General features: G+C 41.6%; 1 pseudogene; it reads right to left on the bottom strand.

Moving 5' to 3' along the window:
• Positions 1 to 6010: 6010 nt before the first annotated feature.
• On the bottom strand, positions 6011 to 10572 carry LOC138089543 (bifunctional 3'-phosphoadenosine 5'-phosphosulfate synthase 1-like; annotated as a pseudogene).
• Positions 10573 to 13470: the final 2898 nt, after the last annotated feature.

Raw genomic sequence — 13470 nt, forward strand, 5'->3', positions numbered from 1 at the left:
TCAAAGATATTTTATGTGTATCCTTTGAGATGGATCCAGGATCCTGCCCCCCATCCCACTGCTCTGCAGTGGAAGCAAGGCCTCTTAACCCCTGACCACGAGGGAAGTCCCTGTGATGCTGAGCAAGGCCTCATAGGGCACCTGGACATGGAGCCCATTTTGTCCCCCATTTCTTATAAGCAAGACTCCAGCCTCCATGACTTTCAGTTCCAAACTACAGAGCAGTTGCTAATCAAGGGAAGAACAGCAAGGAAACCACCTGAGGTGAGATGAAAGGACCAGAGAGGCTCATCAAGATTAGGAGATTAGACCACCTGAGACCCTGCACACACCCTAATCTTGTCAGCAACCCCACCCTTTGAAACTTTGCAGAAGAAGGAATATAAGACTGTTAATGTCTTGATTAAAAGTTAGAACTGGACATGAAACAACAGACTGGTTCCAAATAGGAAAAGGAGTACATCAAGGCTGTATACTGTCATCCTACTTATTTAACTTACATGCAGAGTACATCATGAGAAACGCTGGGCTGGAAAAAGCACAAGCTGGAATCAAGATTGCAGGGAGAAATGTCAATCTCAGATATGTAGGTGACACCACCCTTATAGCAGAAAGTGAAGAGGAACTAAAAAGCCTCTTGATGAAAGTGAAAGAGGAGAGTGAAAAAGTTGGCTTAAAGCTCAACATTCAGAAAACGAAGATCATGGCATCCGGTCCCATCACTTCATGGCAAATAGATAGGGAAACAGTGGAAACAGTGTCAGACTTTATTTTGGGGGCTCCAAAATCACTGCAGATGGTGATTGCAGCCATGAAATTAAAAGACGCTTGCTCCTTGGAAGAAAAGTTATGACCAACCTAGATAGCATATTCAAAAGCAGAGACATTACTTTGCCAACAAAGGTCCATCTAGTCAAGGCTATGGTTTTTCCAGTGGTCATGTATGAATGTGAGAGTTGGACTGTGAAGAAAGCTGAGTGCAGAAGAATTGATGCGTTTGAACTGTGATGTTGGAGAAGACTCTTGAGAGTCCCTTGGACTGCAAGGAGATCCAACCAGTCCATTCTAAAGGAGATCAGCCCTGGGTGTTCTTTGGAAGGAATGATGCTAAAGCTGAAACTCCAATACTTTGGTTACCCCATGCGAAGAGTTGACACATTGGAAAAGACTCTGATGCTGGGAGGGATTGGGGGCAGGAGGAGAAGGGGACAACAGAGGCTGAGATGGCTGGATGGCATCACCAACTCGATGGAAGTGAGTTTGAGTGCACTCTGGGAGTTGGTGATGGACAGGGAGGCCTGGCGTGCTGTGATTCATGGGGTTGCAAAGAGTCGGACACGACTGAGTGACTGAACTGAACTGAATGCCTTGATCCTTATCATATACTCTATCATATACTATAAAACCTTTCCCTACTCACCAGGGATGGAGAGGGGGTGGAGTTCTTGAGAGGCACTAGCCTACTGTGTTCCTCTTTGCCTGGCAAAGTAGTGAAGTCACTGTTTCTGTTGCAGGAAGGGGGACCCCTTCCAGGACCCAAAAGTGGACTCTTGTCTAACACTCAGAAATGAATTGTCCGAGGAGACACATGTGCTGACAAAGCAAGAGATTTTACTGGGAAAGGGCATCCAGGTGGAGGGCAGTAGGGTAAGGGAACCCAGGAGAACTGCTCTGCCACGTGGCTGGCAGTCTCGTGGTTGGTTTTATGGTGATGGGATTAGTTTCCGGGTTGTCTTTGGCCAATCATTCTAATTCAGAGGCTTTCCTGGTGGCAAGCATGGCTAAGCCAAGATGGATGCTAGCGAGAGGGATTCTGGGAAGTGGACGGACACGGGGTATCTCCTTTTGACCTTTCCCGAACTCTTCTGGTTGGTGGTAGCTTATTAGTTCCATATTCCTTACCAGGATCTCCTGTCATAAAACAGCTCATGCGAATGGTTACTAAAGGGCCTGCCCAGGGTGGGTGATTTCAGTCAGTGTGCTTCCCCTAACGTTTCTCCTCCGTAACTGTCTCTATTTCTGGCGCATAGAGAGCCAAGATTTTGGCAACACCTGCACTGTGGTTTTTTGGCTGCTCCTCCCTAGTCTCTCCATCTCTCTTACCTATTAGCAGGTGTTTGAATCTGCCCTTTGGGACTCAGCAAAGGTCATGAAGGCTGGAGTCTGTTCTCTACAAACAGTGCCCAGGAGCCTTACAGGGTCCTGCCTGGTTTCAGTCACATGGCCTTCCCTGTCTGTATCCTGTGACTCTCAGTCTGGTAGCGTCTCAACCTCAGGCAGTTTCTAGGATGATGAGTGTCTGATGGATCTCTTCTCCCTGGAGATAGGAGGAGGAAGCTGTCATAAGGGAAGATTTATACCCTTCCTTCAGGCAAGGGGCTTCCCTGGTGGCTCTGATGGTAAAGAATCTGCCTGCAATGCAGGAGACCCGGGTTTGATCCCTAGGTCAGGAAGATCTTGTAAAGAAGGGAATGGCCACCCACTCCAGTACTCACATTCTTGCCTGGAGAATCCCATGGACAGAGGAGTCTGGTGGGCTACAGTTCATGGGATTGCAAAGAGTCGGACATTACTGAGCGAGTAACAGTTTCTTTCACTTAGGCAAAAGGGGGAAGGAAGAGACCTTTTCTTGCATCTGCTGTTTCTTAGTTGCTTTCAACTCAAAATAATCCTTATGTTAAAGTGAGATACTCTGATCCCCTTCATAGTTGTCTGTGAGTGAAGTCGCTCAATCGTGTCCGACTCTTTGCGACCCCATAGGCTGTAGCCTATCAGGCTCCTCCATCCATGGGATTTTCCAGGCAAGAGTGCTGGAGTGGATTGCTATTTCCTTCTCCAGGGGATCTTCCCGACCCAGGGATTGAACCCGGGTCTCCCGCATTGGAGGCAGACGCTTTACCGTCTGAGCCACCAGGGATCTTATCGTTAATGATTAACACAGTTTGTTTTTTGTTTAAAAACTCCTTCCCAACCTTGAAGTCATGAAGGTGTTCTTTTATAGTTTCTTCAACAGTTCTAGTTTTATCTTTCATATTTAAGTCTCTGCTCCATTTGGAATTATATTTTTATGTATGGTGAGGGACAAAGATTCAATTTCATCTTTATTCATAAGAACCACTAGTTATCTCAGCCTGTTTTGTTGAATAAGTATTTTGTCAGTGATCTGAATGACATCTCTGTCACATGCTGAGTATTCATATATGTGTGTATGTGTTTCTGAGTTCCCTGTTATAGTCCATTGGTCCCTATACCAAATCTACATAATTTTAATATAACAGCTTTGTTTGAATTTGTGTCCCAAAACCAATTCTAAAAATTCGGCTTGTCCATGAAAGTTTTTTAAAGGGAGAATCATTTGAGGAGGGGGTCAGAGTCTTTGGGCTTCCCTGGTGGCTTATATGGTAAAGAATCTGCCTGCAATGTGGGAGACCTGGGTTCAATCCCTGGGTTGGGAAGATCCCCTGGAGAAGGGAAAGGCTACCCACTCCAATATTCTTGCCTGGAGAATTCCATGGACAGAGGAGCCTGGTGGGCTACAGTCCATGCGGTAGCAAAGAGTCGGACATGACTGAGACTCTCAGAGTCTATCGTCTTCCACTGTTTGCAGACTTTCTTCTGGTTGGTTGGTGGTTAGGTACCAAGGTGGTGTTCAAGGAAGCGTGTGCTCAGCCCAAAGTTGGCATCCTCCATGTGGGTGGGGCCCTTAGTTCCTACAGAAGAACTCAAAGTTATTGTTATATATAATGAATATTTCTTGAGAAGGAACCAGGACACTGCACTATTGTTTTTTTGACTGTTTCTCCTTTGTTACTGTATTCCCTCCCTTCTCTGGTTAGCAGCTGTTTGAATCTGCCCTTCAGAACTCAGAGAAGGTCAAGGAAACTGAATGAAGTTTATTTCTTACAAACAAGCAATGGGGGAAACAGAACAAATTTATACCCGGGAGACCCCACAGGGTCCTGCTCTGTTTCGGTCCCCCCTTTTCTTTGATGCTCCTCAATCCTGAGAACAGGTATGGAACAAGAAAAGGAATAACATTTTGAATAGAGAGGTAAATCCTAAACTCGGCAAAGGAACTAAATTTTTGGGGAATTCAGTTTCACTTCTTGCTAATGTTTAGCAATGCAATTGAGTTTGAGATATTGAACTCATATTGAGCCACCTCACTGTGTTCTCATTTATTATATATTGATGGTTTCTGTGTTTGTTTTTCTGTATACATTTGGGGCTTTCTATGTGGACAAACATTGCATATGTATGATAACAGTTGTGTTTCTTTTTTAATCTTTTTACTTAAATCCTTTTCTTGTCTCACTCTGTTGGTTAAGTGCTCTGGTACAATGTTGAACAAAAGCAGTCATAGTATCATTTTTCCTCATTCTAAAACTAATGCTTGTAATTTTATTTTTTACCCTCAAAAGTAATATTTGCTAATAATTTTTGGCATATACTTTTTTTCAGGTCAAGAAGGACCCTTCGATACTTATTTTTACTCTAGAATATTTTATATATTTTAATCATGAATGAATTTTGAATCTTATCAAATAACTTTTCCTCATGTTGTGAGAAGTTTATATGATTTTTCTCCTTTAGTATGTTAATGTGATAAAGTGTATGCATAGACTTTCTAATGTTAAACCATTCTTGTATAAACCCAACTTGGTCATTAAAAATTCCATTATGACATTTATATTTAAAGTGGTTTTCTTGATGACAACATAGGAGAGTTATGTTTTTTGGTCCACTCTGACACTCTTATGAATTTCACTTGCTAATATTTTGTGTAGGATGTATGTATCTATGGGCAAAAGTAGCCTCTTATCTTTCTTATACTATCTTTGAATAGCTTTAGAATCTCAATTATATCAAGAATATTGACCTTTTTTTTTTCATACCCTGGAAGAATTTATATAAGATAGGAATAATGTTATTTCTTTAAAGTCTGGTAGATTATATGTCTTGACTCAGGTGTATATGTATGTGTGTTTGTGTGCATGTGTATTAAGATTTTTATTTGTCGATTCAATTATTTTTTAAAATAGGACTATCCAGGCTTCTTATTTCTTGAATTAGTTTTAGGTTAAACTTTTGTCAATATTTTCATTGTGTGTATTTCCTAATTAAATGGCATAAGATTGTTCATCTTCTGATGTGTCTGTTTACGTCCTTTATTCTTTTTCTTGATCCATCTTGCCAGAGGTTGTCACTTTTAATAGTATTTTTAAATATCCAACTTTTGGCTTTTAAAAAAATCCTTTTGATTGTACCTTTGGTTTTTAGTTTCTTTTTTCTTTATCATTTTCTTCCTTTTACTTTCTATGGACTTATCTCATTGTGTTTTCCAACTTCTTTAGCTAAATGCCTGTCTCATCAACTTTTACCCACTCTTACTTTCTAATAAACAATTGAAAGTATATATTCCCCTCTAAGAATTGCTTTAACTTTACGTGCAAATATTTTTAATACTATTGTTTGTTTAATTTTTTTTTGGTAGACAAACATCAGTTTTTTTTTTTCTTTTAAATTCCCAAAACAAGGTCTAGCCAAGTTTATTGTTTAGTGGACTTTTTCTTTTTTCAAGAGATGAAAAGTGAGATTCAAAGTGTATACTACTGGTTACAACTGATATAATAGCTTGAAAAAATGATAATACAGAAGTATGAATATAATACAAAAAGATGAGATTTTAAAACTGTACTGTAGGAATATAACTATAATGCTGCTGCTGCTAAGTCGCTTCAGTTGTGTCCAGCTTTGTGCGACCCTATAGACGGCAGCCCAGCAGGCTCCCCCATTCCTGGGATTCTCCAGGCAAGAATACTGGAGTGGGTTGCCATTTCCTTCTCCAGTGCATGAAAGTAAAAAGTGAATGTGAAGTCGCTCAGTTGTATCCAACTCCTTAGGAAGCATGTCCAGACAGATAACCAACACAAAGAAATGCCAACAGTAAGTACCTGTCCCCTCTTGTTACTCAATGAGGTGTCAAAGGTGAAATGACTAGGTTAACAACTTAAACTTTCTGCAAGGATTTGTAGTACTGCATCAGCCCAGTCCAGGCCTTAGGAGCCATGAAACCTTCAAGAGATTTCTGGCCTTCTTAGGTAAAGTTTTTCCTTTTGTGTTTTTAAGACTAAATTCAAAGTCCTCATGGTGCTCAGTGTCACAGTAGTCCATCTGCCTCTTTTTCTTGTTATAAGCTGCAACTTGTAAGGGAACTATTTCCAAGATGATCAGACCAGGGGCTGTAGTCAACATTTGGGTGCCATGAGTCTGCTCATAAAGCTCCTTCCCTGTTTCTGGATGGGGCATGCCAGCAGAGTCTCATCCAACAATGTAAAAGTTGGCTCCCACAACCATCCGTGCTCTACAATGCCACTGGACCTCAGTTGGTTCAGCATAAATCATGGGACATGGGAAGGTGGCCACCACTGTGGTCTCAAGATTCAAGACTCCTTCCTCCAGCAATACAGCATGCTTCTTCATCCACCACCTCAAGAGGGACATCATCATCCCTTGTCCAGCCACCAAGAGGGTGAAGGAGAAGGACAGGACACCAGTAGCCCCTCTCTAGAAGTTGCCTATGGGTATCTTGGATTAATAGAGCATGGCCGTTGTGTACCAGGTTGTGTAATTGAAATGCAAAGACAGCATCTGCATTCATATCTTTAAACTTCTGCTATAGCTCAGTAGGAGTAAAACGATACTGATCAAGACCATCATTCCAATAAATTCAGTCTAAGACTTGAGGATCTCCTTCAGTCAGCCAATCTCCTTGTTCCATAACCATCCTGATGTAAGGGTGGTTCTTGCATGTTTTTTCCCATTTCCTGGCACAGCGCTTCTCCTTCCTGTGCTCAAAAAAAACTGGATTTCTGGATTTCGAAGAATAGCCACGCAGAAGCCCTTGTATATCAGAGCAAATGCCATGCAGCCATCTAGTCTCTCTTTTTTTGAGTAGCTGTCGGTACTTTAGGGTACTGACAAGTTAATGACAGCCCCATCCAGAAGATAATCGAAAGGAAGGTACTGCAAGTACCCCTTTTCTCTCATAAAGCCATTCAGTGGGGTTGCCCAGTCTTCTGCAAAACCTGCACCCGCTACATATCCACTTTATTAATTTTCAGTGCCAGTAAGGTTTCTGTATCTGTTTTTGTCAAATGATGTTTATTTTCTGGCACATGCAGTTCTTTCACTTCGTAAGAGGCATCCACAATATCCCATTTCTGTAGAAGCTCCATAACCTGCTAAACATAGTCATTTACATCACAGAAATCTGTTTTCAGCACCAATTCAGGGGCCTCTGGTTTTTCATATCAGAAAATATCAGAATCAATCCCAATGAAACCTTTAATTTCTCCAGCCTGTGTTTTTTTGTAGAGTCCCTTGACATCCTTATGTTCACAAACATGCAAGGGAGCATCAACAAACACTTCAAAGAAAAATAAAATTGCACCCTCCTGAATGTGCCTTACATTGTTGCACTTCTCAGTATTGTTTTTCAGTTGCTCAGTCATGTCTGACTCTTTGCCACCCCATGGACTGCAGCACACCAGGCTTCCCTGTCCTTCACCATTTTCCGGAGCCTGCTCAAACTCATGTCCATTGATTTCAGTGATTCCATCCAACCGTCTTATTCTCTGTTGTCCCCTTCTTCTCCTGCCTTTAATCTTTCCCAGCATCAGGGTCTTTTCCAATGAGTCACTTCTTCGAATCAGGTGGCCAAAGTATTGGAACTTCAGCCTCAGCATCAGTCCTTCCAATAAATATTCGGGATTGATTTCCTTTAGGATTGACTGGTTTGATCTCCTTGCTGTCCAAGGGACTCTCAAGAGTCTTCTCCAACACCACAGTTCAAAAGCATCAGTTCTTTGGTGCTCAGCTGCCTTTATGGTCCAACTCTCACAGTCATATATGACTACTGGAAAAACCACAGCTTTGACTATATGGACCTTTGTCAGCAAAGTGATGTCTCTGCTTTTCAATACACTGCCGGGGTCCAGCCCCGGTGGATCCAGGGTGATTCGAAGGTGGGGGGATGGCGTCGGCGTCTTTGGAAAAATACATATTTAATTACAGATATAGAGGGAGATTAGAAACGGATAGTGTAGTAGGAGATAATGTAGAAAAAGAGGCTGAATAACTTGGTCTACGTGGAATAGCATCCATGCTCCAGATGGAAATTCAGCCAGAAAAATGGGAGCAAGAAAGAAGCGACATGGGGGAATCAGTCTTTCCAGAAACTGATCCGATTTGTTTATTTTTGGGTTTGCTTATATACCTTTTGTTACATATAGGGATGAATACAGAGTCACGCGGGGGTCAGCAGTCCTGACCTTTATCAAAATCAGGTGCTTCACATAAATGTATAAAAAAAGGTGTTAGGGATATTACATCATCTTCTGGCCATAACTGAGACCTGCTGACATTTTATGATCCTTTCTTTCTGATAACCAAAAAACTTATTTCTTTCAAAGGTGTTTTTTCTTAAACCAGGCACCACCCTCCAAATAAAGTTACATTCCTATAGGATGAGGGTGTAGTGAGTTACAATCAAGAAAGGAATTTATTTAACCCAAGGTTAACATGATTAATCTTAAAGGTTAATACTTATTTCTCCTATATGCTTAAAGGTTAATGCTTATTTCTCCTATATGCTAGTTATATTCATTATAAGGGCAGGGAATATGGAGATTTAGCAGCAAACATCAGCCCAACAAATGAAAATCCTTTCACCAATGTTCCCCTTAAGATCTATTTAGTCTTAAGATAGTGATAAAGTTACATTTTTACATAGCAAGGACAGTGATTTATAACAAAGTACAGTGATCTATTACAAAAGAGAAAATCCATTAACTCAAAAAGTCTAGTATTGCTAACCTTAAAACTACTATATTTCCTTTTCTATAGTCCAAATACATTGATTAATATATTCCCAGGTGCCTAAGGATATGGAGGCCTGGCAGCAATCATTGACTCAACAAGAAGAAAAAGCCCTATGCTAATTAAGACTCTCAAAATACTCCAAAACTTTGTGCTGTTTATGGTTGAGAGGTAGTAAACAATCATGTGATGGTAGTGGCAGGAGTATGGATAATCCTGTCACACAAGCTAGTCTGTCAGCAGAGAGGTTTGACCTGAGACATCCTTGTCCCACCCAGAGCAGGGAATTAGCAGCAATTATTGATACAACAAATCAAAAACCCTTCACCAATATAATTCCTAACCAACCCACTATAATAATTTCCAACTCCCCAAAAGAATTTGCCTTTAGTAAGCCTAAAACATCTCATGCCTCTCAGATTGGGAGGCTGTAAACAATCACGTGTGGCTGGACGAACCTATACAGGTGGGCTAGATAACCTTCAGAGGAGTCCGTAAGCTGAAACACTCTTGTCACACCCAGGAATTTTTATTGCCTTGGAGCTGCACGTTTATTACTTCTCCGAGAGAAACGGTTATGGGGGAGAGCATAAAACAGACTCTAGTTTTGGGGTAGATGCTCGGGAACAGGGGGTTTCCTGAGGCTTGATTGCGCCTTTGCGTGTGCCAAGCCTCCTTCCTCATGACCTTTGCCATGGGCAGAGTTCCTCACACTGGCCCCCGGCAATACACTGTCTAAATTTCATAGCTTTTCTTCCAAGGAGCAAGTGTCTTTTAATTTCATGGCTGCAGTCACCATCTGCAGTGAATTTGGAGACCAAGAAAATTAAGTCTGTCGTTTCCATTATTTCCCCATCTATTTGCCATGAAGTGATGGGACCACATGCCATGATCTTAGTTTTTTGAGTGCTGAGTTTTAAGCCAGCTTTTTCACTCTCCTCTTTCACCTTCATATAGGGGCTCTTTAGTTTCTCTCTGCTTTCTGCCATAAGGGTGGTGTCATCTGCATATCTGAGGTTATTGATATTTCTCCTAGCAATTTTGATCCCAGCTTGTGCTTCATTCATCCTTGCATTTTGCATGATATACTCTGCATATAAGTTAAATAAGCGGGGAGACAGTATACAGCCTTTACGTACTCCTTTCCCAATTTGGAACCAGTCCATTGTTCCATGTCCAGGTCTAACTGTTGCTTCATGACCTGCATACAGGTTTCTCAGGAGGCAGGTAACATGATCTGGTATTCTCATCTCTCTCTTTAAGAATTTTCCACAGTTTGTGTGATCCACACAGTCAAAGGCTTTAGCATAGTCAATAAAGCAAAAGTATAAGGTGATATAAAATTTGTGATACACACTAAGCCAGCATCTGCAAACAGCTTAGCTATTTCCGCCATGCATCGAACATTCTCTTCTCTGTCTTCAGGACCAAAGCCAAGATTTTTATTGAAACTTTGTCACCATCCAAAGTGTAGCATGAAAAAATATGGCAAACCAAGTACTCTTCTAAAGCCATGCTTACATGCTTTCCTGCTCCAGATAAGCCTGTTAGCCATACTGTGTAACCACAAAAGCCACCCGTGGTCCCCACTACTTGATCTCCCTTGTTCCTGGTGACATGGTGAGCTTGATAGGTGATATTAGTTGCTCTCTGCATCCCCCAGTTCTGTGCGTTATTGCTCAGTTTAACTTTCTTGCAAGGCTACTGAGGCCCTTTATGGCTGCACAGTGTGTGGGTGCGGGGTTCTCCTATTTTTTTCCTTTTTTGGGGGGCTGCAACAGATCTTAGTTTTGGCGTGGGGGCTTCTGTCTAATTGTGGCTTTTGGACTTCGTTGCCCCACAGCATGTGGGATCTTAGTTCCCCAACCAAGGATCAAATCCACATCCCCTGCATTGCAAGGTAGATTTTAACCACTGAACCACCAGGGAAGTCCCTTCAATACCACTCTCTGGACCACAGTTGGGATTTCTGGTATAGATTGATTTATGGCAGGAAAATGAAAAATTTTGAGCACTTACTAAGTATAAGCCACTATGGTAATCACCCTAAGATATGAAAATCTACAGGAAAGTAAATCTGTTGTATACTTCTGTTGTGACTCATTTCCTTGAAGTTCTGCAGTCCTGTTTTCTTTGTTATAAGGATGTTTAAGCCAATCGGAATAAGACAATGTCAATAGTAAGCAAGGAAGCAAAGTGACCCAAACCTATGAAACAATGAAGAGAAACAGTCTCAGCCCCCAATATATACTTAAATACCAAGGATTATTATTCTTGCCTGGGAAATCCCATGGACAGTGGAGTCTGGCGGGCTATAGTCCATAAGGTCACAGAAGAGCTGGACACAATTTAGCGACTAAACAACAAAAACAACTAAGGATTATATTGGGGTAAATGGCAGTTTTTAAAAAATGTGCTTCTTATTTGTTCTCTACTGTATACTGAAAGAGAAACCAAAAATTATAGTTTACTAGTAAAATGAAAAGGGAAAGTTCTTTGGCCAGAAGTTTTCTCAGTTCTTTGAACCATATGGTTTGGAAGCTTCTGAAGAGCAGCTTTTCATACTCTTAACTCTATAATTTGTTCTAATCTTCCATGAATATGCACCTTGCCACCATTCATTTTCTTCTGTCCCATAATTTCAAGATCCATATATGGGTGGATATTGGATGGGTAACTAGGAACCTTTCTGTTATTGTTTCAATGACCAGGAAGTCATTAAAGTACTGCACTCAATATCGGAGAAGGCAATGGCACCCCACTCCAGTACTCTTGCCTGGAAAATCCCATGGGTGGAGGAGCCTGGTAGGCTGCAGTCCATAGGGTCGCTAGGAGTCGGACATGACTGAGTGACTTCACTTTCACTTTTCACTTTCATGCATTGGAGAAGGAAATGGCAACCCACTCCAGTGTTCTTGCCTGGAGAATCCCAAGGACGGGGGAGCCTGGTGAGCTGCCGTCTATGGGGTCACACAGAGTCGGACACGACTGAGGTGACTTAGCAGCAGCAGTAGCAGCAGCACTCAATATGCCAGCAAATTTGGAAAACTTAGTAGTGGCCACAGGACTGGAAAATGTCAGTTTTCATTCCAATCCCAAAGAAAGGCAATTGCCAAAGAATGTTCAAACTACCGCATAAATGCACTCATCCCACATGCTAGCAAAAGAAAGAAAAGAAAGTGAAGTCGCTCAGTTGTATCTGATTCTTTGCGACCCCATGGGCTGTAGCCTACCAGGTTCCTTTGTCCATGGGATTTTCCAGGCAAGAATACTGGACTGTGTTGCCATTTCCTTCTCCAGGAGATCTTCTCGACCCAGGGATTGAACCCAGGTCTCCTCCATTGTAGGCAGACGCTTTACCATCTGAGCCACCAGGGAAGCTCAATAATGCTCAAAATTCTCCAAGCAAGGCTTCAATAGTACGTGAACCAAGAACTTCCAGATGTTCACTCTGGATTTAGAAAAGGCAGAGGAATCAGAGATGAAATTGCCACCATCTGTTGGATCATCGAAAAAATAAGAGAATTGCAGAAAAATATCTATTTCTGCTTCATTGACTACACTAAAGCCTTTGTGTGGATCACAACAAACTGGAAAATTCTTCAAGAGATAGGAATACCAGATCATCTTAACCTGCTTCCTGAGAAATCTATATGCAGGTCAAGAAGCAACAGTTAGAACCGAACATAGAACAATGGACTGGTTCCAAATTGGGAAAGGAGTACATCAAAGCTGTATATTGTCACCTTTCTTATTTAATCATGCAAAATGCTGGGCTGGAGAAAGCACGAGCTGAAATCAAGACTGCTGGAAAAAATATCAATAACCTCAGATGGCGATGACACCACCCTTATGGCAGAAAGCAGAGAGAAACTAAAGAGCTTCTTGATGAAGGAGAAAGAGGAGAGTGAAAAAGCTGGCTTAAAACTCAACATTCAAAAAACTAAGATCATGGCATGTGGTCCCATCACTTCATGGCCAATAGATGGGGAAACAATAGAAACAGTGACAGACTTAATTTTCTTGGTCTCCAAATTCACTGCAGATGGTGACTGCAGCCATGAAATTAAAAGACGCTTGCTCCTTGGGAAAAAAGCTATGACTAACCTAGACAGCATATTAAAAAGCAAAGACATTACTTTACCGACAAAGGTCTGTATAGTCAAAGCTATGGTTTTTCCAGTAGTCATATATGAATGTGAGAGTTGGACCATGAAGAAAGCTGAGTGCTGAAGAATTGATGCTTTTGAATGGTGATATTCGAGAAGATTCTTGAGAGTCCCTTGTGCAGCATGGAGATCAAACTAGTCAATCCTAAAGGAAATCAATCCTGAATATTCACTGGAAGGACTGATGCTGAAGCTGAAACTCCAATACTTTGGCCACCTGATTCAAAGAACTGACTCACTGGAAAAAACCCTGATGCTGGGAAAGATTGAAGCCAGGAGGAGAAGGGGACAGAGGGTAAGATGGTTGGATGGCATCACTGACTCGATGAACATGTGTTTGAGAAAGCTCTGGGAACTGGTGATGAACAGAGAAACATGGTGTTCTACAGTCCATGGGGTTGCAAAGAGTCGGAAATGAATG

This window comes from Capricornis sumatraensis, chromosome 13, assembly GCF_032405125.1.
Source record: "Capricornis sumatraensis isolate serow.1 chromosome 13, serow.2, whole genome shotgun sequence".
Taxonomy (NCBI): Eukaryota; Metazoa; Chordata; class Mammalia; order Artiodactyla; family Bovidae; genus Capricornis; species Capricornis sumatraensis.